The sequence below is a fragment of the Schistocerca americana genome, chromosome 1 (genome assembly GCF_021461395.2).
Source record: "Schistocerca americana isolate TAMUIC-IGC-003095 chromosome 1, iqSchAmer2.1, whole genome shotgun sequence".
Lineage (NCBI taxonomy): Eukaryota > Metazoa > Arthropoda > Insecta > Orthoptera > Acrididae > Schistocerca > Schistocerca americana.
Window position 1 is genome coordinate 1,117,336,378 of NC_060119.1, and position 24,818 is coordinate 1,117,361,195.

Sequence of the window (24,818 nt, forward strand, 5' to 3'; positions counted from 1 at the left end):
ATTTTTATCCAAACAGGCCTCCATACGATACACAGCGAATGCGCAGACCACCACAGATGCTCTGTGTGTGTGTGTGTGTGTGTGTGTGTGTGTGTGTGTGTTTGGGGGTTTACAGGTGCTCAACAGCGAGGTTACCAGTACCCTCACAAATATTTTTAAAAAATGAATTTGAATAAAAGGGGCTAAAAATGGTGTCACACCAGAAGGAGTAAATCTACTAAATGACACTCACTCACGCATCACCTGCATTGACCCACACCATCACTCCATCTCACTCGCCATAAAGCAAAGGAGAAACAGTGAAAGGTGCTATATCTGGGATTACGGGCAGCAACAATATATCACACTCTAGGAGTACTTTCAAACACTTGGGATGGCCGCACCAACGAACACTGTATTTTGTTGTGGGATAGTACAGGGTGCCAACCCAAGTGTTTGAAAGTAGTCTTCGAGTGTGACACATTGGTGTTCAACTAAGGATGGTGTTACCAGAACAGTCTTGGAGAGTAGCAACTGCCGTGGGTGGGGCATGCACCCTGTATGTATGGAGGCCTATATGGAATAATGATCTGCAAGCTTGGCATTAGTCTTCAGTACAATTTAGAAGCAGCAGCAGCATCTTCTGAAAATAGCGGTCTGATGGATTGCGAAAATACTGAATTGTGTTGACTTTAGGATCCGGCAGAAAACCTGAGGAGACTATCAAGAATTATTATGCCAAGAAAGACTACAATGTCACATATTTAACAAATCTTTCACATTCAGTATTTTTTAGATTAATTGTAATATGATCTACAGCACAAGAGTGTCCAATGTTGTCATTATCCTGGTTAGTAAAAAAGTAATTTTTTTCTACATCCACTAATGCTGTGGCAACATTTACATCAGATAACTGTTTAAGTGTCTTTGATGATTTTGATTGGTAGAATGCAGTGTAAAAATGTGTGACAATCTTTCCCAATTTAGATGAAAGATTCCAAATATAAAGTCCACAATGTTTGCAGTGCATACGATCATTCATGTTATGCCAGTTAAAATTTATTAAGGAAAATAAATGGTCTCATTTCCATTACAGTTTTACAAAATTTTCTTTTAAAAATTTAGTAGTTTTTCTTTTGGAGGGCATTCAATAACAGCACCATAACATACAAGTTTTCATATACTATTATATTTGTGATATCTTTACAGCTCTCTTCAAATGGTACTGCATTCATCAGTAACATTATGTTCCAATGAATGACACAGACACATACTGAGAGAGAACCACTAGCACCTGCTAAAACACACGCTTCAGGGCAAGCAGAACTCAGTGTAGAAAAACTTACTTTACTGGCGGAGGTCCCTGCAGGAGGGCTCAAATTTGCTTTACCATGCCACTACTGCGAATAAAAAGTAAGGCACAATCAACAGAATGCCTGTCATTTGCTAAGACAACTGACAAAGTAGACGGCAAACATAGACATAAATGTAAACAGTTAAAAAATGGGCACTAGGTCAGAAAGTGGCACACTGTCAAGGGTTGAGGGCAGTAGGCACAGAGTTGGTCGTCACTTAATAAATTGCAGTGACTAAAACGACAGTGTCCTATATGTAGCTGGGCTAAAATGACCTCCTCACAATGTGAGGGCTGAGGGGAAGTCGACCACACTATTGGGAGGGATTCAACGTCCCAGAGTTTGTTCCCCTGGAGAGAAGACCATTGTGGACACCAAAGTGATACTACATGTCGACAGACAGCAACAGGAAACTCATCTGAGGGAACAGAATGACTAGCAGGCCCAAGGAAGAAAGCTGCGACTTTGCAACAGCATCAGCACCCTTGTTCCCTGGCATGCTGACGTGACCAGGAACAACACGTTGCCTCCCCCCCCTCCCCCCCCCCCCACACACACACACAGTAAGCTTGTGGAGATATTCTTGGATCTGTTGTACTAAAGGGTGCACTGAGGGATGTACTGGGTGGCCTGATAAAGGGCGTAGAGCTCCAAGGTAAAAAATCGAGCACTGGTCAAGAAACTGATACTGAAAAGGATCATCACCTAGCACAATGGCACACCCAACACCTTGGTTGATCTTAGACCGTCGGTGTAGACAAAGACACTGTCCCCAAGCTGTGTGCAAAGTGCAAAAAACTCACTGCGATACACCAGGCCAGTAGTAGTATCCATAGGAAGCAAAAGGAGTCCGAAATGAATGCATACCTCAGCACAATGTCAAGGTGGTTAAGAGCTTGCACCCACGGAGAACATGGCAGGAAGCATAAAGCAAAGCTGCCGAAGCAGCATACAAAAGTGAACTCTGAGAGGTAACAGAGAAGATGGGCGCAGCCCATATCGGATGTCAAGGGAATCATCAAAAAAGGGAGCATAGGATGGGTGACGAGGCATAGAAGATAGACGGCACACATAACAACTGAGGAGAACATCGTGCTGATAGGAGCAGCAGCCTTAGCAAAAAGACTCTCGATGGAGCTAATAAAAAAGGCCTCCCTCAGTGGCTACACATATCCCACAACGAGGGATAATGTTAAGACGATTTGAGATAGACGGACATGTGGATGAAAATACAATACACCCATGATCCAGTTACAAACAGCCAAGGGACCGGTATAAAAGGAGAAGGGTGGTCCGATCTGCTCCTCATGAGGTGCCACATAAACTAAGTAGAACATTGAGGAAGCGAATACAATGAGATGCCAGGTAAGACATGTGGGAAGACCAACAGAGTTTCCTATCAAACATGAGTCCCAAGAATTTCATTGTGTCAGCAAATAGAAGAAGAAATGGGCCGAGATGTATACATGGGGGAAGCAACTCCCAGTGCAACCAGAAGTTTATACAGACAGTTTTGTCAGTGGAAAAGCAGAAGCCATGGTTGATGCTCCACGATTAAAAATAATCAAGACCTCGCTCTCAAGACGCCACTCAAGTGGACACATTCGTTGATGACTTTGCAATCTATTGCAGCTTCAATGAAAACAGAGCCTGAGATGCCTGGCAGGAGACAATCCATAACAGTGATAATGGCCATCGCAAATAAGATGATGCTGAGCACAGAACCCTTGAAGCCCCACTCATACATAATACGGAGGATATCCGTCCTCCAAATCAAAAAACACAGCCACAGGTTGGCACTTCTGCAAAAAATTGTTAACAATACGTGTTGACAGGACGATGACATGATCAACTGCAGAGCGGTGTCTAGAGAATCTACAGGGTGTTTCAAAAATGACCGGTATATTTGAAACGGCAATAAAAATTAAACGAGCAGCAATAGAAATACACCCGTTTGTTGCAATATGCTTGGGACAACAGTACATTTTCAGGCAGACAAACTTTCGAAATTACAGTAGTTATAATTTTCAACAACAGATGGCGCTGCGGTCTGGGAAACACTATAGTACGATATTTTCCACATATCCACCATGCGTAGCAATAATATGGCGTAGTCTCTGAATTAAATTACCCGAAACCTTTGACAACGGGTCTGGCGGAATAGCTTCACATGCAGATGAGATGTACTGCTTCAGCTGTTCAATTGTTTCTGGATTCTGGCAGTACACCTGGTCTTTCAAGTGTCCCCACAGAAAGAAGTCACAGGGGTTCATGTCTGGCGAATAGGGAGGCCAATCCACGCCGCCTCCTGTATGTTTCGGATAGCCCAAAGCAATCACACGATCATCGAAATATTCATTCAGGAAATTAAAGACATCGGCCGTGCGATGTGGCCGGGCACCATCTTGCATAAACCACGAGGTGTTCGCAGTGTCATCTAAGGCAGTTTGTACCGCCACAAATTCACTAAGAATGTCCAGATAGCATGATGCAGTAATTGTTTCGGATCTGAAAAATGGTGCAATGATTCCTTTGGAAGAAATGGCGGCCCAGACCAGTACTTTTTGAGGATGCAGGGACTATGGGACTGCAACATGGGGCTTTTCGGTTCCCCATATGCGCCAGTTCTGTTTATTGACGAAGCCGTCCAGGTAAAAATAAGCTTCGTTAGTAAACCAAATGCTGCCCACATGCATATCGCCGTCATCAATCCTGTGCACTATATCGTTAGCGAATGTCTCTCGTGCAGCAATGGTAGCGGCGCTGAGGGGATGCCGCGTTTGAATTTTGTATGGATAGAGGTGTAAACTCTGGCGCATGAGACGATACGTGGACGTTGGCGTCATTTGGACCGCAGCTGCAACACGGCGAACGGAAACCCGAGGCCGCTGTTGGATCACCTGCTGCACTAGCTGAGCGTTGCCCTCTGTGGTTGCCGTACGCGGTCGCCCTACCTTTCCAGCACGTTCATCCGTCACGTTCCCAGTCCGTTGAAATTTTTCAAACAGATCCTTTATTGTATCGCTTTTCGGTCCTTTGGTTACATTAAACCTCCGTTGAAAACTTCGTCTTGTTGCAACAACACTGTGTTCTAGGTGGTGGAATTCCAACACCAGAAAAATCCTCTGTTCTAAGGAATAAACCATGTTGTCTACAGCACACTTGCACGTTGTAAACAGCACACGCTTACAGCAGAAAGACGACGTACAGAATGGCGCACCCACAGACTGCGTTGCCTTCTATATCTTTCACATCACTTGCAGCGCCATCTGTTGTTGAAAATTGTAACTACTGTAATTTCGAACGTTTGTCCGCCTGAAAATGTACTGTTGTCCCAAGCATATTGCAAAAAACGGTGTATTTATATCGCTGCTCGTTTAGTTTTTATTGCTGTTTCAAATATACCGGTCATTTTTGAAACACCCTGTACATTGGGTATTGGTGAGGAGATTCCAAGACTCGAGCCACCACACCAGTTAACCATTAATCATACATTCCAATATCTTTCAGGCGCCACTGGTGAGGGAAATTGGGCAGTAGCTGGAAGGTAGGTGTTTGTCCTTACCAGGCTTAGGTATGGGAATGACGATGGCCTGTGGCCAGCGACTAGGAAATGTGTCACCTTTCCAAATATGGTTATATGTATGGTGGAGAAAGCGTTGGCCCTTGGGAGATAGGTGTTCCAATATCAGAACATCACCTGCTCCAGGAGTGGATGACCAGGATGAAGAGAGTGCATGTTTAAGCTCCCTGATAGTGAAAGCAGAATTGTAACATTCACGGTTCTGGGAGGAGAGACATATTGTCCTTGCCTCTGTCACCTGTTTCAGAGGGAGGATGGTAGTGGGAGCAAGTCGAAATGTCTGCAAAACATTGCTTAAAGTGTTGGAGATACCAAGAGGATCTACAGTGACATTGTTCACTATGGTCAGACGAATAACTGGGAAATTAACCACAGTTCTTGAAAGCCAACAGAGGTTACCCGAAACAACAGAAGACTGATATAAGTGTTAAAAGAGCTGTGAAAAGAAAGCCTACTAGCTTTCTTCTATCCCTGAAAATGTGGCGACGCCTTGCAAGTATCTGTTTATAATGGATGCAGTTTGCAATCATGGGATTGCACTTAAAAACATGAAGAGCTCATCTCCGTGCGCAGACTGCATCATGGCTTACCTCGGTCCACCAGTGGATTAGGCATGTCGTGCAAGGAAGACGTGCAGGGTACGGAACATTCCGCAACAGTAAGGACAGCATCTGTAAGGTGCTCTACCTCATCGTCAATGCAGGGAAAATGGTGTTCATTGAAAGTGGCCAGTGATGAGTACAGCTGCCAATCAGTTTTGGCAAGCTGCCAGTTGGCTGGACACACATATGGGATAGGCATTAGCAAATGAATGACACACAGGAAATAGTCACTCGAGTATGTGTTGGAAAGAATGGACCACTCGAGATGACAAGCAAGCTGAGCAGCACCGATCGAAAGACCCAAGTGGGAAAAGGAGTGCATGGAATCAGAAAGAAATGTGGGTGTACCTGTGTTCAAACAGATTAGATTGAGCTGGCTGAAGATATCTATAAGGAGAGTACCTCTTTGACGGGTGGCCCAGAAGGGGATGGTGGCCACTGAAGTCACCGAGCAGCAAAAAGGGAGGAGGAAATTGAGCAATAAGTTACAAAATATCTGTCCTGGTGACAGCAGAAGACGAGGGTGAGTAGGCATTGCAAAGAGAGAACTTGAAGGGAAATATGGACAGCAACGGCTCAAAGCTGGGTGCGCAAGGAAATGATGTGACTATATCTTCTCGAATGAGCAACATGACTCCCCATGAGCCAGAGGCCGTGCCTCAGAGGGGAAGGACAAAACGAACTGAAGTGTGGAAGGTGAAAGTGATAGTGAGGGTGTAGTTTTGTTTCCTGGAGGCAGAAAATAACTGGACAGTATGATAGTGGAGCTGTAATTCAACCCTACTGGAGCCGATGCCACAAATGTTCCATCGGAGAATAACCATATCCAATGATGGACAGAAGATAAGTCAAATAGGGAGGGTAGTCACTGTGGTGGCTTCCCAATGCCAGAATTCGAACAAACACTGCGACCAGGTTCAGAGGCTGGAGAATCCTGGACCATTAGTTCGACAGAGGTGTCAGTATTTGCCTTTGGCTGGCTAGCAGACTGGTTGTTGTTGGTGCATCCCAGTGAAACGGAGGACTGCTGGGTGAGTATATCGCATGGTGACGCCACTGAAGAAGAACTCCGAGGTTGAGAAGGGGAACAGTGTTTGCCTGTTTTGACTGCTTAGAACCTTGGCGTTTGTCAGGTGCAGACCCACATGATGGCTGGCTAGATGTGAGCAGAAAGTCATCAAGACAGTACATCTTTTTGGATTTCCATGCTTCTGTTTGTGAGGCATGCAATTTTGCAGGCTAAGGCAAAGGTTTGTTGGTGTGGTGTGGTGTGCACCCGTAGCAGGGGGTGGTGAGAGTGTGACCTTGGAGCTGGACGATTTCACAGCCATGACACTGAACTGGAAGTTGCAAGTCTGCACTGCCATATCCTTCATAGGTCAGGGTGTAGTGAGACTGTAATATAATTGGCAGAAGGTGGTGTACAAGGTATGCGGCTAGCCAACATTTTCTGAGCAATGTGAGTGGGAACCTATTCCTTCATCCGAATCTCCTGAATGGCTCTCTCACTGAGGTAGATTGGACAATCATGGAGGAAGCAGCATGATCACCATTGCAGTTGATACAGTGAGGAGAAGAAGGGTGGTCACTCACCCTCGCGAGCTTCCCTGCTGCAGGTTAGGCATTTGGCTGAATTTTTACAAGACTCACGTGTTTGGTAGTAGCACTGACATTTATAGCAACGCGTGGGATTCGGGATACATGGTTTAACAGTAATAGCTTAATTTTTGACAGAAGTACCACATGGTCAAATGTGAGGTATAGAGTGCAGGTTGGCAGTAATTCTTCATCAACCCTTCTTATGATGCAGTGAACTGCAGTCACTCCCTGGTCAGTGAGACAGACTGTTATTTCAGGCTCAGTCAAGACATCAAGCAGCAGCTGAATGTATATGAAACCATGGGAGGAATTTAGAGTGTGGTGGGCCTCTACTTTGACAGGATAGCTGTCGAGAAGAGTAGCATTAAGCAGTTTCTACACTTGAAAAGCTCTATCCATCTCCAAAGGCAAGGACCCATTAGGCAACTGAGATGACAACTACACAGGATTGGTAACGACATCTACACCCTTCTGAATAAGAAATCTATTAACTGTTGTGAAACTGTGATCATCTTCAATGTGTGACACCATGAGGTATCGGCGTGCAGCTGAGAGAGGCACTGATTCTTTTAACACAACTCATTTATGTTTCTGAGATAAGCAACTCACCATGGGCACTCCTTCCTGCTGATACCCCCCCCCCTCCCCTCCCCTTCAGGGGGCAGGGCCTCACCCGCTTTAGGTGATTGACCACACCTCCTTGACTCCAGACAGAGGGACCAGCTCAAGCAATCAATCCTTCCTGGGCCTGGCCTGTACCAGCTGGTATGTACGAGCCCTACCTGTCAACCTGGCGCTGGGAATTTACCTGTCAACCTGGTGCTGGGAATTACACGTTACCCAGTCACCTTTTAAGTATCAAACCTTGGGCCAGCCTTCATGAACGCACAGGAAGGAGGAAGGAAGAGGAGGAAGAAGAAGAAGAAGAAGAAAAGGCAAAAGAGGGACATCAAATACCTAAGCGGAGGAAGGGTAAGAAAAGGAAGGATGGGGAAAGGAAGATGGGTGGACAGGATGAATTCATACACAGTTTTACCAGGAACAACTTGGTCACCAAGGGAGAGGCAAAGAATAGCAAGATGACAGACATGCAATGCGGAAAGGGAAGTAGCACTGCAAAGGCGGGTGGAGTGGTGAGCCCCCTGGTGGAACTGTAGTTTCTGGTTATTCGCTTTTAAAATTTGAATAAATTTCATGTAAACTGCCTAAATTCAACAATTTTCTTTCAAATTGCTTTTTCCCTGTGATTTTGACATCTTTTCAGACCGTTCATCACAATGGTAAATATTTATTACTAAATCAGCTGCTTTAGAATCAGTTTGTACCCTCTTTTCATATTTGGTTCTGCTGAGAAATCTTTATCTTTAAAACAATTCCTTGCTTGCTGTGCCAAATTTTCACAAACTTTGAAACTATTTTGAATTTTGTACTGAGACTAGTTCAGTGTCACATACTGTCAGCAACTGAACCTGTCCCTTTATTGCACCTTGATGCGAATTGTCTCTTATGTAATCAATCAGCAAGGACATATCCCTTAAAGGCTTGAAGATCTTAAATACACTAACCACTCTGTGGTACTTTTGGATAGTCAAATGGTTCAAATGGCTCTGAGCACTATGGGACTTAACTTCTGTGGTCATCAGTCCCCTAGAACTTATAGCTACCTAAATCTAACTAACCTAAAGACATCACACACATCCATGCCCGAGGCAGGATTCGAACCTGCGACCGTAGCGGTCACGCGGTTCCAGACTCTAACGCCTAGAACGACACGGCCACACCGGCCGGCTTTTGGATAGTCATTGAACTGAACACAACAGAATATGATGTTATTGCACAATTGATGGATCCTTCTACATCATTCCATTTGTCCAAGAGAGTGTGTCACAAGACTAGTTGATAGTCTTCTGAACAAAATGTTATAAGTGTTCATAAACTCAGCCAAGCACAGACACAAAATATCAATTCTGGTGCACTTTTATCAAAACATTTATTTAAAACAAACCACAGAAACTTAAGTAGACACGCTAAATAGTTGCATTGAGTTGTAATATGACATGTATTTGAACGAGGGCAGATACAACTGCTATGGAAGTCCAAGCTCAAGCAGCAAATAAAGCGTCGCACTGCATCTTTTTTCATTTTGTTCGTTGTTGATCGTTGTCTTTGGTCGTTGCGGACGTCACATGACATCCATTCAAGTTCGTTTATTGATCCTTCCACTCAGTGTTTTTATTACAGAGGCCAACCAGCTCTCTGACCGAACATGCTGAGCTACCGTGTCGGCTGCATCAGAGAGAGAATAATCACAGCACTGCTGGTGAACATTGTGTGAACTCGTTTGATAACTACAAAGAATAAATCACCTGACAGCTAGATGATGTATGCCACTACACCAGCCCCCTCGGAGAAAATGGAGGGTTATTCATGAATTGCAACAGGAAGCATATGCACCGTCCAGAATGAACTCAGTGCTCTAGTTGAGTTTCATCTTCCAGTGGAGGTTGCTGTACTCGATGGGCAGACTATGGCTGGTTACAATGTGCAAGTGTTTGTGGTAATTCTGGAAACAAAAAGGCTGGCTTAACCTGGTCAACTGAAACAGTACAGGGTTTGCTGTTATTCTAAATCTCAATGATTCTTTCACCTCTGCCAACGACACACTGAGGGCCCATGTAGCATAACGTCTGCACGATTGTAACTCATGGAGCACATTGCTGTGTGAAGTTCCAGGCTTGATAAGCCTGGTTTTGAATCATCTGTTCCTTCAGGGAGGAAATACAATCTGTTTGATTGGTGTCAGCATCTCAACTGCACTTGGATCAATAAACTTGTCAAGCAGTCACAGTGTTTCACTATAAATGAGATCAGCCAATGAACAGTAGAGGTCGGGTTTGTAAGTGCTTTGCAGACCAAGCAAGACCAATGGTAAAGCTGTTGTCCAATTTGAATCAAGTGACATGAGTGTGACTTCTAATGAACAGCACCAGCGTTCTATCATGCCATCACTAATCGGGTGATAGCTTATGGTCTTCTGCTGTATGGTACCTCAGAATTTGCTCAGCTGGGCAAATTGTTCAGCCATGGTCTGTTGTGATATGTAGTGGACAAACAAAGAGTGAAATCCAGTGTGAAACAAAGGTGGAGAACAGTGTTTCTACTGAAATATTGTCAAACGATATGGCTCCAGGCCAGGGTGTAATATAGTCAGTTGCTGTTAACAGGTATCATTTACCATTCAATGGAGGCAGTGGTCCTACTATTTCAATGTGAAAATGTGTATATCTTGTGTTGTGTCAATGAGATTTCCCATAGGTGTATTTATGTGGTGAGGCACATTACTACGTTGATACTGAACACATGCATGAGCTCAAGCGTGACAGTTGAACTGAAGATCTGATGCCAGGGTTGCATAACTTGTGAAGGCTCTCAAAAACCTGTCTGCAGAATGAGGAACGTAGGATCAGATGAGATCTCTTGTCAGATACTTCACAGTAAAGCTCTACGTTTGTGGCAGGAACAATGAACAGTTTTAGCTGAAGGCTGGAGGAAGCATCTGTCAGAATGTCCTGATGCTCATACTCCGACTCTTGTGCTTTGTCGAGTTGAGCAAAATCTATCACATTCATTATGTTATTTATGTGGGATATGTCTTCTATGTTATCAATTCCTCATATGTGGCATACACCAGTGCTGAATAATGAAGCAATAAATTCCATCTGATTATGTTGTTGTTGTGAGCATTTATTGTATTCTGTCTGAAAGCACAGATGACTGGTTTGAGGTCAGCAAAAATTGTAAACACCCTTGCCTCCAACCGTGAGCAAAAGTGAAACTTCCTGGCAGATTGAAACTGTAAAGTTTGGAAGGTAGGAGACGAGATACTGGCAGAAGTAAAGCTGTGAGTACCGGGCGTGAGTCGTGCTTCGGTAGCTCAGATGGTAGAGCACTTGCCCGCGAAAGGCAAAGGTCCCGAGTTCGAGTCTCGGTCGGGCACACAGTTTTAATCTGCCAGGAAGTTTCATATCAGCGCACACTCTGCTGCAGAGTGAAAATCTCATTCTGGTGAGCAAAAGTATTTGATAGCTTCACATACAGCAAGAAGTTTACAATCAAATGCCCTCCATTTCTGTTGTGATGGAGAAAGCTTGTGTTAATAAAACACCAGTGGCTGGTATGCACCAATTACATGCTGTTGCAATGTTGCACGGATTGTGGTTTGGCTTGCATCCATTATCAGCACAAGGGGTGCTTCTAACACGGGATGTGCTGCATTTGCTATACTTTGTTCAGCTGCTTCAAAATCAGAGCTCATAGCTTCCGTCCACTGGGTTTGCATTTTCCCCGTGGTTTTAGGACCAGACAATACTGCAGTTAATGGTTCCTTTTGCGGCTTCTCACAGTGAAATCCTCAATACTGTTTATAGCTTTCCAGGAAGTGGAAATGACACTGCTGGAGAGATAAGATGGCCTAAAAAGACAATTTCACATTGGCCAAAAACACACTTGGAAGATTTAATTCAACCCCGTACTGGTCCATATGTTTAAAGATTTTGGCAGGTGTTGTTGGTGTTGCTCTGCCATGGCAGAAAAGACAACAATGTCATAGACACTGTTGAATAAGCATCTGCAGCTGATTTCGTAGTACATCTGCGGCCAACAACTTGACCATAGAGACACACAGCATGCAACACACAGATTTGGGTTTAGGATTATGCTGCACTTTTACTTGCAACTTGATCATAGCAGATGTGACTGAACCCATCATCAGGCACTGAGCCTACAAATCTCTGCCAGGTCTGGGCAGGACTGCTGAAGCTGAATGTCATGAACTGACTCTTGAAGAGGTCAAATGGGGTTATTATAGCTGTCTTCAGTATGTCCACATAAGCCATAGGAATTTGTGTGTGTGTGTGGGCCTTGATACAGTCTAGCACAGTAATTTTAGTTGCACCATGTGAGGCACAATTATGGTCTATCATCAGTGGTCCTGGATAATGATCTGGTATCATTCTAGCATTAAGGGTGTGGTAATCTCCATGTGGATGCCATGCTTCGTGGGCCCTAACTGTACAGGCAACGACCGTGGATTACTAGAAAATCGAATGATGCCTTCCTTCAGCAGAAAATTGAATTCTGCCTTGGCAATAACAACAGTCCAAGGTAAGGCATCTCAGCCTACAGGATATTGGTGCACCCACAGCAGTCTAAATGTAGTACACACTGCTGTGGCCTACCTCTTTTGGAGCGTCTGGAGGTTATGTAATACCTGCCAGCTGCCCCAGCAGGTCAACGTATCTGCTACCTGCCAAGTGAATAAGCTTGGTGCTGTGCTTCACTGCACTGTGTCAAAACCCAGAAACAGCTAGGCCAGTGATGCTATGGATGAGACATGAATTGGTAATGTCCAGCTGCAGACAGTATTGCGCCGGAAGTCAGCCCTGATGATGGGTTCAGTCACATCTGCTATGATCAAGTTGCAAGTAAAAGTGCAGCATAATCCTAAACCCAAATCTGTGTGTTGCATGCTGTGTGTCTCTATGGTCAAGTTGTTGGCCGCAGATGTACTACGAAATCAGCTGCAGATGCTTATTCAACAGTGTCTATGGGTATATACATAAATCATATCCTGTGAGCACCACATACTACTGTCCTGTCTTCTGATCTTTTATGAACAGATGCAGGGATGGGAACTGGCAATCGGGTGCACCTACATCAGATTGTCATTGCTATTTGGGAAGGTGTGAGTTGAAGTGCATTTACACACCTAATAAAACTTCGGAAGACAGTAACATATGTCAAATGACCTCTGTGCTGTGCCACACTCTGCTAAGAAGTTTGTGGAGGAACGACTTCTCTACCTTCTATGAAAGCATCCTCTAGCATTCCGGCTAGAGAATAGCTTGCTGGTTTGTTTGTTCAGGGCGTCAACCTTTTTCGCAAGCTAGTCATAAGGCGCACACATCATTGTAGCTGTCGATACGCTGTCGCTGTTGCCCACCACCGCAGCTATATCGAATGGGGATGGCACAATTGCATCCTGAATTCTATCAGCCAGACCCACTATAGCACCTAGTGGCATCTCTGTCTGGGATGTTATAAGAACCTTACTTGAGCCAGCAGCCGGCAGCTCCACAAATGCACAGCAGTGCATTCAGTACCATACTCACATTGAACCTCCCATGCAGATGTCAGAGATACTGAGACGGTTTTCTGTCTCCGATGTCTTCCTGAGTAAGTAATTGCATCTCACACTGCTCCTAAGAGTTGGACACCTTATGCATCAACTCTGCCTCAAGCTGCTGCAAGTGGTGTAGTTATTATATCATAGACTTCTGCAGCGACGATCTTGTTCGCTAACCACTAGAGCAAATTTTGTGGAGTCTGTTGTTACTACAGCGCAGAGAAAACTTTCCTTGACTTGAGCAAATGTAGGGCGGGACTGTGTGGCCAAAATGGGAGTAGCCACACTGCAAATTGTGATATGGTGGGTATTTCCATAATCTCAGAAAATTTTGAATCTTGAGGAGTCAGTCTTAATTCTTCTGGTAACTCAGGCTTATTCACACTGACTACATCACATTGGCATCACCGCTGTCTGAGCCAAATGTTATAAGTGTTCATAAACTTAGCCAGGCACAGACATGAAATATCAGTTCCAGTGTACTTTGATCAAATCATTTAAGTAGAGCAAACCACAGAAACTTTTACACAGTCACTAAATAGTCATGTTGAGCTGTAATCCGAATGTAATTTGGAATAAGGGCAGATACCACTATTACAGAAACTCACGATCGAACAGTAACTAACTGCAGTTCTACATCAGAAAATCAATAGTCGTAAGGCATTGCATTGCAGCAGAGAGAGAATAATCACAGCAATCCTGGTGACTGGTGTGTGAACTCGTTTGATAGCTACGAAGAACAAATCAGCTGAAGCTTGTTGACGATGTGTGCTGATGTATGCTGCTACAAGAGGATATTTGGCCTGTTCCCATTCTTCAGGTGTTTGCTGTTGTTGAAAAAACTGGAAGAATTTAATTTTCAGATGAGTGTATGTGCTCTACTCAGAAAAAGTTACTCTTGTCAATTATGTCGTTCTATGTACTGCTATTTAAAAAGACATTAATTTGACCTTTAATAAGTTTAATAACTTAAAATTTCAGTTACCAGTACGTCATAAGTATATTATCAAGATCCTTGAAATTTCAATGGTTTATTTTATGTCCTTAGAAAAAAATTAAAAACTATTGTGTGTTACAAAAACAAAAAACAACAAAGGAACAAAAACTTCATTAATTACAATACTTTTCTCAAGTGAGAGCCTGTGTTTTGAGGATTATTTTGAAATAATAATAATAATAATAATAATAATAATCAGGGTTATACCTTTCTCTTTATGTGATATTTGATGTAATGGTCAATCCTGTGTTTTGCAAAATAAAATACAAAAGTGAAAGTATGCTCTCCTCAGTGGACACCGCCTTACAGTAGCACTGTCCGTGCAGGTGAGGGGGTTTGCGTGCTCTGGATCCTGAGGGCTATGCCGGCGGTAGCTTAGCTACCAGCAGGGTCACCCATGCCGGATTGGCCGAGGGAGAGGAGTCAGACAAAGTGTGTCCCACTGGGCCTTTTCACCTATCTCAAGCCTGTCCTTACCCTGTCCTTGTCCTGTCACCTCAAATCATAACAAAGCATAAGGGGGTACTCTTAGGCGTAGGGAAGCCAGCCGTGCTAGGGGAGTAAACCCTTAAAAGAAAATCGGGCAAGTCTGGAGGCTCTTAGGTGGCAGCCCCACCACCAGACTAGGGAGCTGTAGGCCAATCACCAGCACTCCCAAAAACAAGGATGACGATTTTTCGTATGAAAAGGACAATGAAAATAAGTTTCTGGAATATTAGAACATTGAGGGAAGCCAGCAGACTGAAACAGGTTACAAAGGAGGTGATGAGTTACAGGCTGGATTCTCGGACTTAGTGAGGTGAGATGGCTAGATTTTGGAGAAATCCAAACACAATATGGATACACCTTTTTATACTCTGGACCCGCTGGAGAGGATGCAGAAATGGAGTTGGACTTTAGTTAACCAAAGGACCGAAAAAGAGCCTTATGGAATGGAAACCGGTTTCAGAAAGACTACTGACAGCACATTTTAAGACAAACATTAAAAATGTCACTGTCATCCAATGCTATGCTCCTACAGAATCCTCAGATACTGAAAAGAAAAAGAACACTTTACCTCTCCTTAAGTGACACCATTAAAAGTACCAGCAAGAAAGACATCTTGATTATTATGGGAGACCTAAATGCAAAAGTAGGAAAGAACAATGAATGCCTAGAGCATGTAAAGGGAGTCCATGGTATCGGAGAAATGAATGAAAATGGGGATATGTTTAGAAATTTCTTTGCCAGTCACAATTTGGTGATTGGAGGTACATTATCCCCACACAAGAATTGCCATAAGGTTACATGGATATCCCCTGATCACAGAATGGAAAACCAAATTGATGACATAGCGCTAAGCAAAAAATTTAGAAGGTCGCTGATGAATGTAAGAAATAAACGTGGGGCTGATGTTGGCAGTGATCACCACCTCATTGTTGCAAATTTCAGACTAAAAATAATGGCTACAAATAGAAAGTTCGAACAACGAAACAAAAAATAAGATGTGGGAAAACTTACAATAACAGCAAACAAGAAGGTTTCTGTATTGAGCTAAGGAACCGCTACAAGACACTTCAAGAAGCACAGGAAAATTATGAAAATAGTGTTGATGATACATGGACTCAGATTAAGGACGTCTACTGCAATGTGAGCAAACAGGTGCTTGGTGTTAAAAACCATCTGAAAAAGATTGGATGTCTAAGCGTACATGAAATTTGATCAGCTGTAGGAAGGAGATTAAGGCAAAATTAAATATGCGTAAAACAAGACAGCAGAAAACTCGAATGCAAACTGAGTATGCAGCTATTGACTCTCAAATAAAGAGGAGTGTGAGGAATGATAAGAGAAAGTGGATGGATGAGCAACTCTAAGAGCAGAGACAGCCGCAGCAAGGGATGATGCAAAAGAACTGTACCGCATCACTAGAATGTTGTCCAAAAAAGGTTTCAACAAGAACAGACCTGTGAAAAGCAAGGAGGGTCGACTGTTGATGACAGAAGAAGACAATCTTAGAAGGTGGAGAGAAAATCTTTCTGAAGTCTTAAACAGAGAGCAACCTGATGAGAGGGAGAGGCAATGGAATTTTCCAGATGCCAGTGACAGAATCAACGTAAACACACCAACTAAGACTGAAATTAAAATAGCTCTCAAAATAAGTAGGCATTGACACCACTGTAAATCTACTGCATCCATTGTTTGAGACAGTATGGTCAGAAAAGAAAATATCAAAGGATTGGAAAGATGGGCTGATTATTAAGTTGCCAAAGAAAGGGGATATTAACAACTGTAATAACCAGCGCGGCATCACCCTCCTACTTGTACCAAGTAAAGTACTCTGTAGATTGATGCTAAATCATATCAAGGACTCAGTCAAGACTCGACTGACAGGGTGTATACATGGAGAAGGAAAAAAATTTCCCGGTCGAAAATACACTTTCTCCCAAGTGAAAATACATTTTTTTCCGTGTTAAGTGACAGTATACTTTTCCTCGGCACTGTAAAACTTATCAGTCCTTTGATGGTTTATGGTTTTATACACCGGCACTTTAGAAAATGAAACTCAGGGGGAAAAACACATTTTGGAATGATCTTTAATGTGCAGCAACATGTACGCTACATGTTTTTGTGTTACGAAGGTATAAATTCGAATTCCACCGAACACCGCATGTTACTTTCCGAAGCATTGAAATCGAGATTGCGATGTCCTTTTGTAAGCCAGGCACAGCTCATGTCATGTGATCTCGCCCAGCTTATGACAGCATAAGACACGTGATGTAGTCACCCAATAGCAAGATCACTCTTAAGTAGCGCGAACACAAATAAGAAAAGTTAATGCTTTAAATTAATATACATATTGTTGCTAAAAGAAAAGCAAAGCTTTCACATATAATATTGGTCTCTAAGATTAATAAGCTGCAACAGAAGTGAAGTTTCCACATATAATGTTGACCTTTTTTGCGCGTGTTACACTTTAAGATACATCACATAACTGTGGCAGTAAAATTTTTAATAATGACATAAATGTCTGATATGGGTTCGAAATTCTTCTAGATGGTCGTTCCCAAAGAATTGATTTTTAAATGAGAGTCAAACGCTCTGTGATTTAAGAAATTCGTCGTTCATTCTCACACATATTTCATCTTGCATAAAAGGAAATTTACTTTGAAAATACAGCTTTTCAAACCACCATTCGCACTACTTTCCCGTGACCAGTTAGAAATAAGTTCGTTTCACCAGTTTCCAGAGAGCGCCAGATAACAGGCGTCACTGCGCTTGCTCAGCTACGATGACGCAGGAAGCCCGTATTTTCGTACGTGTAAAACATTAAAAGATTTTGCATTAAAACGAATCTAATGTAAACAGCTCACACGTCACGCTCATCGGAGGCAATTTGTTGTTAAGAAGCACTGCATAGTCTTCCTCAAGCCTTTGACACGCTTTGTTCTTGGCAGACGATTGTATGAGCACTGTGTTTTGTTGTTGTATATGGTGCATTTCCTTTGCGACTTAAGTTTTATTTCCGTTTTTTTCTCTCGTTCATGTTTTGTTGCTGCAGTATTATTCTGCAGAAGCGGGATACAGTAATATTCTTTGATATAGTATTGGTTCTTATCACTCAAAATCACAAAAATTTAACTGAAAACTAAAACAATGAAAAATTCCCGGAATTCTAAAAAATTCCTGGGTTTTCCCCAGTAGAAAAAATTCCTGGGTTTTTCCCACATCTCCCGGTTGTCCCGAGTCGTATACACCCTGACTGAGAAAAGATCATGCTGGGTTTAGAGACCACAGAAATTGTGTCGATCTCATCAAAACACTGCGTATAATACTTGAACAGAGTGCAGAACACACTCTACATTTATTGGTTTTGAAAAGGCATTTGACTCTCTTAATAGGAGAGATAAGTGGCATACCTTGGAAGAATATGGAATACCATCAAATATATTATGTATGATGGATATGAATTTAGGGTGCTACACAATGGGAAACTTACTAAATCTATCCAAACAAATGCTGGGGTGGGGCAGGGATGTATTCGGTCACCTACCTTGTTCTTGTTGGCACTGGACAGCATAATGAAAAGAGTTGGTGGCAGGAGAAGAGGTATTCAGTGGGGAATGCAAGACAGGCTTGAAGACCTCGACTTTGCTGACAATATCTGTCAGCTCTTGCAAAGATTGTGTGACATGGAAGAAAAGTCGGAAAAACTAAAAGAGGAAGCAGAAATTGCAGGACTTAAAATAAATGTTCAGAAAACTAAGGAAATGCGAACACAATCTGAAAACAAGCAAAGCTAACAGTGTATGGAAAGGAATTGGAACAAGTAGACTCCTTTGTATATCTAGGAAGCACCGTCTGTAAAGATGGAGGGGCCGAGGAGGATGTAAAGGGTCGGATACGGAAGGCAAATGGAGCCCTTGTACAACTGTACCCTACCTGGCGTAATAAGAACATCTCAAGATGAACCAAGCTGCGCTTGTTCAAAAGCAACGTAAAGTCAGTCCTCCTGTAAAGTTGCGAAACATGGGAGGTAACAAACATGATTGTAAACCAGCTTCAAGTTTTCATAAACCAGTGCCTTCGGCAAATTATAAATGTGAGGTGGCCAGACGTTATATCAAATGATGAATTGTGGGAGATGACAATTCAGCGACCAATCCGTGAACAAATAAAGGAAAGAAAATGGAGGTGGATTGGTCACATTATATGCAAACAACAAGGAGCTGTTGAAAAGGCAGCAATGGATTGGAACCCACAAGGAACATGTAGACGTGGCTGTCCGAAAAGACATGGAAAAGAACGGTGGAAGAAGAAGTTCTGAAAGTTAGTAAAACATGGAGTGAAGTGAAATGTTTGGCTGCCAACAGAACAAGATGGAAGGTCTTTATTGCTGCCCTATGATCTGACAGGAACAACAGGAAATAAGTGAAATAAGTCAAGTAAGTCAAGTCAAAGTATGCAGTTTTTTCCTGTCTTGATGGCTTTAAGTAAAAGGCATGTGATTTTTTTCCCAACAGTACTTTACTATAGTGTGCACAATTTCCAGATTTTACACTCTTCAGATGATACATGAAAATGTGGGAATTTATTTTCAATAAGTTAGCAAGTGTCATTTTTCGCCTTCACAATGTTAAAAACAACAAAATTCTAAACTTCGTAGTGCAATAAAACATAGACAGAGATAGTTAATATGCTAAAATTTGGAATCATTATTTATCTCTATACAAAGAACCAATAAGTGAAGTTTTATCAAAATTTTTGACTGACTGGATGACTTGGCACAGGGTTAGCCGTGTTTACTTCACCCACTACACTCAAAATGAGCCATAGTGCCCAGACAATGACACCTCTGTGTGGTACAAAGAAAAATGCACATCCATAAGTTATGCTATTGGACTGAAGAACTTAATTTATTTTTACAACTAAGCTCAACTCAGATCTGTGTAAAAATTGATAAATGCTAATCTTCACTAATTTCAATATTTTCCATCCAAGATTGTAAAGTAATTCTAGATATTCATAGAAAACACATGAGAAGCAAATAACGAAACTTGTTCCAACTCATTTTTCAACGTTGGTGTGAGCCCTTATTTCCTATTTTAGCCTATGTCTGAGTAGCTTGTTAAAAATCTTTGCACTGCAACATAGGATTCCACTACAAACAACAGATGATGGATGGATATTAGTGTTTAACGTCCCGTCGACAACGAGGTCATTAGAGACGGAGCGCAAGCTTGGGTGAGGGAAGGATATCGGCCGTGCCCTTTCTAAGGAACCATCCCGGCATTTGCCTGAAGCGATTTAGGGAAATCACGGAAAACCTAAATCAGGATGGCCGGAGACGGGATTGAACCGTCGTCCTCCCGAATGCGAGTAACAACAGATGACCAAGATGCCAGGTGGCTAAGTATAGGAATTATGACAAAAGTTGTGTACACAATGATAAGTTCATCCTGGTAAATCATTCTGGATAGTCAATGTATGAAAATCTGTAGACTATATCACATTTTTCCATATTGTTACACAAATATGCCTCTCTTACTTTTTTTAAACAGTTGTTTAAATAAAATTCTTACCATATACATTTGAAAATATGGAACTGAACTCTCAAAATTTAGCTTTGCTTTTAAAGAGTATTTAACCATTCAAATCGTTGGCAAACTAAAAGTGGAGCCATAAAATATGAAAAATGTTTATAGTACAATCAAGAAGCCTCAAAAGGAAGGAAAAGAGGAGGGGCATTCAGAAAAGGGTAGAATTGAAGAGAGAATTAAGGAAGTACTAAGTTCTGTTTTAGAAGTAGCCTACTACTGAAGGCTACGAGCATTTCACTGATAAAATGTATGTGCTGCCTTTCAAAGTGTTGTAAGAGTTGAAAGACTGTTTCTCAATAGCTAACACAAATAGGTACAACGTACATTTCATAATGCAAACCACGATTAAAACTGCGAAGGTTTTCCCCCTGTCAGAATAATTTGTGCTAAATAAAATGTAAATTTCGTGTGACTAGGGCCTCCCGTCGGGTACACAGTTCGCTGGGTGCAAGTCTTCCGATTTGACGCCATGTCGGCGACTTGCGTGTCGGTGGGGATGCAATGACGATGATTAGGACAACACAACACCCAGTCCCTGAGCGGGGAAAATCTCCGACCCAGCCGGGAATCAAACCACGGCCCTTAGGATTGACAGTGTGTCATGCTGACCACTCAGCTACTGGGGGCAGACGTAATTTGTGCTGATACACAATTTTCAAACAAAAAGGGAGAGCATGTGTGCAATGAAACAATTTTATGACAATGTGCCTGACTCATCTACTGCACAGACTACAATATAAAGAACATGTTTGTCATACAGTAGGCTAACTTACATTCTAACAAATGACAATAACTGTCTCCAGGAATAAACTTAATGAACTGAAGTGCTAACCTGTGCAGTGAGCATAAACAACAATGCATTTTCTGTAATGTGGATAACACATAGTAACCTTCCACAAATCCTAAGACGAAGGTTTTGATCCTACCATACAACTGCTGAAAGACATCTATCATAACCGAGGAAACTGAATTACATAAAAAGTGCATCCAACAATGCCTTTACCCCAGCCCACCTGCACTTACCAAACAGCATAAAACGGTATACATAATCATCTTCTTTATTCCCGTGAATAAACTACATTTTCATGCTACATTACATTTATCGTTTTTCATGGATCCCAGCTATAATCCTTGTGAAGATATTCATCGATGGAGTAGAAGGAGTTGGCCAACAGAAAGTTCTTTAATTAACTCTGAAACCAATCCTTATCACTTACAAGACCTTTGATATGCTCTGGTAAGTTATTGAATATACAAGTATGCATGTATTTGACTCCTTTTTGTACTAATGTAAAGTTTTTTATAGTCCTTATAGAGAGTGTTTTTGGTTCTAGTATTATACTCATGTTTTGCACAATTTTGAGCAAAAAAGAGACATGTTGGAAATGACATTGAACATCAATGAGTATATGTACTGAGAAGTAGTAGTTAGAATACCAAGAACACTCAAAGACTGATTTAAAAATTTCTTAGTTTGTGCTTACTAAATCTCAGTTCTAGCTTCTTAGGTCTCAGATGAGTATTCGTTTCAGTTTACAAACCGAGACCTCTGTTCTTGGGTCTCAAATTTTTGTATTTTGTTTCCATTCTGTGCCTCCACCTCTTTTTACAGGCATTTGGGCAAATTCATTGAGCTCTTCACTTTATTGATAGATTCTTACAATATACTGTGTATTTGTAATAACAAGTACATAATGTTCCATTAATTTTTAAAAAAAATGGTTATTAAAATGAAAGAGGGTAAAATATTTTGAAAACAAGTTCTGTTCAAAATAATTAATTTGTTTTAAGATTAGTAGGGTAGTTGGCAATAATATTTGTGGGTGTCTCAAAAATACTTGTGAATGCCACTACTGGGTTCTGTCTGCCCATGTGTGGTATCACTACCATAGTGGAGGTCGCAGGTTTGAATCCTGCACAGGTATGGATTTTAATAAGTGCCGTTACTAGGTCCTTGAACCAGCATCAAATTTCAATTCAATAAATTCAAATGTAGAAAAAAGTTACAATACAAACAACGCATAATGTGTGATGAGTAATTTCACAGTGATGAACAGATTTAAATTCAGGTATATTTCTGCATATCTGTGGAGGCTTTGATCAGTATCCACACTGAGCCTGAAAACAAAAACTCTGTGATTATTACACTGCCACAGCACATTTAGGAAGGTAGTCACATGAATCAAAAAGGACCAATACTCGTGTCAAGTATACAATTTTTGGGGCTGCTACGTCAACTGATAACATGTCTCTTGACATTTATCTTACCATCATTTATTATTATGGTTGGATGGGTCAAAGACTGAAAAACAGCATGGAGTGGAAACCTCTGAGGAGAGGAGAGAAGAGGTAATCACCTACAAAAGCACCTCTTTTCGGTGTGTCAATCGCTGTTAATTATTTCAAGATTCTTAAGAAAACACTATCAGTTTCACTTTGGTATATAGGCCCTACTACATAAGTGTTATGTTCTAAAAAAATTGCTAGTATTTCTGCAAGACGATTTACTACTTAACTACTAATATGACGTCGACAAGGGCTGAAATTGGTAACCTTGAAATGATAAACGGTGACAGACACAGAATTTTTTTTCATATATTTTCCTTACAAATAACAATGTAATGACGCTCTATGCTGACAAGTATGTGCAGTTTTGAAAAATCCTACTTTCAAATGCAAAGGCGGCTAAGTATGTACAGTAGACGATTATAATTACAAAGGTGGGGGAGTATGCTGCAATATTATTTGTTGTATATTCATTCCCTTCTCGGTTTTTCGCACCTCTACAACAGGGCACTTCAAATATATACATATCACTCTTAAAGGCGAAAGAAAAAGATTCTAGACTTAGGTTTAAACCTCGCACCTTGAGATTTATGGTCCAACACACTGAACACTTATTTCATATATGGAAGAAGTCAGAGCGTGCGTCTGCACACAATATTTTAATTACCCTTTCATCATTCATTCGCTTCTATGTTGGAACCACAATGTAAATCAATACTGACTTCAAAAATTACAGTTATTGATCATCATCATCATCATTATTTAAGACTGATTATGCCTTTCAGCGTTCAGTCTGGAGCATAGCCCCCTTATAAAATTCCTCCATGATCCCCTATTCAGGGCTAAAATTGGTGCCTCTTCTGATGTTAAACCTATTACTTCAAAATCATTCTTAAGCGAATCCAGGTACCTTCTCCTTGGTCTGCCCCGACTCCTCCTACCCTCTACTGCTGAACCCATGAGTCTCTTGGGTAACCTTGCTTCTCACATGCGTGTAACATGACCCCACCATCTAAGCCTGTTCACCCTGACTGCTACATCTATAGAGTTCATTCCCAGTTTTTCTTTGATTTCCTCATTGTGGACACCCTCCTGCCATTGTTCCCATCTACAATAAATAATTTGTTTTTGATTACGGCATTATGAAGTAGCATAATACTTATATGAACGACAGTTCAATCGTAAAATTGGTAATGCATAACTGCAAATATTATAAAAAAGGTATCAAATACGTTGAAACAGCGTTCCCTTTGTATTTGGTTCATTTATATATTCAAACGTTGCTCAATGAAAATCTATTTTGTGCCTGCTGTCTAGTGCGAAAAACCATTTGAAAATATTATATTACCACTTCTTAACTGCATATTACGGGCAGTCTGAGTTTTTGTGACTAACTTAAAATCAAATTACCTGCGACGTCAGCAAATGACAACAAACTGCTATATGTTATTACAACACATTCACTACACAGTGTCCATAACACAAAGTTCCGAAGTTAGTGAAACTACGCCTCCGCAACATTCAAAACACACAACTGCGACTCATCAAAGACTACCTCAGGAAAAATATTTCAATACCATTAATGAAATGATATCTAAACCACTAAGGTCAAAGGACTTTTAATTAAAAAAAACCTACCGACCCTAAAAAATTACTTTCCATCTGTGTCAGTATTTTTCAGGATACATCTGTTTAGGGCTTCGTGCACCTGTTACGTTGATTTACCGCAAACAAAGAGCAGAACAAAATCTGTAAAATTTTATAAATATATTTCATACCGACACTACCAGGCAATTAGTTCAAACGAAGTGAGTGTCTGTTCGCATATAATTTAAAAGGTTCAAAAATATTTTACGACATTATAAGGTAAACTGGACATCGCTCAGAAACCGATTACAAATATTTAAGTAAAACGTTTCGCTTTAGAAACAAAAAAAGTGTTCTCCAGGACTGAAAATATAAATTTCGAATGTACATTTCCAATAACTCTCCAAAATAAAAAACTTCAAACATCAGTAAACACTTTTTGGGTTTGATTCTAGAAAACTTCGAATATCAACTACACATTTCTTTTGCTTTTCCGAGGAAATCAGCCGAAATGCCACAAGAAATAAACAGTACCCAACATACAACCACTACCCCTCTTCTCCGAGATT

At 41.5% G+C, this 24,818-nt stretch overlaps 1 protein-coding gene across 2 annotated transcripts in view; it reads right to left on the minus strand.

Annotated features, from left to right (window-relative positions):
- The window catches only part of LOC124618931 (HMG box-containing protein 4), a 43,547-nt gene extending 19,341 nt beyond the window's left edge, over window positions 1-24,206 (minus strand). For both annotated transcript variants that reach the window (XM_047145388.1, XM_047145387.1), the window contains exon 1: window positions 24,073-24,206. The gene's annotated coding sequence lies outside the window, so the exon portion shown is untranslated. The remainder of the gene's footprint in view (window positions 1-24,072) is intronic.
- Window positions 24,207-24,818: the final 612 nt, after the last annotated feature.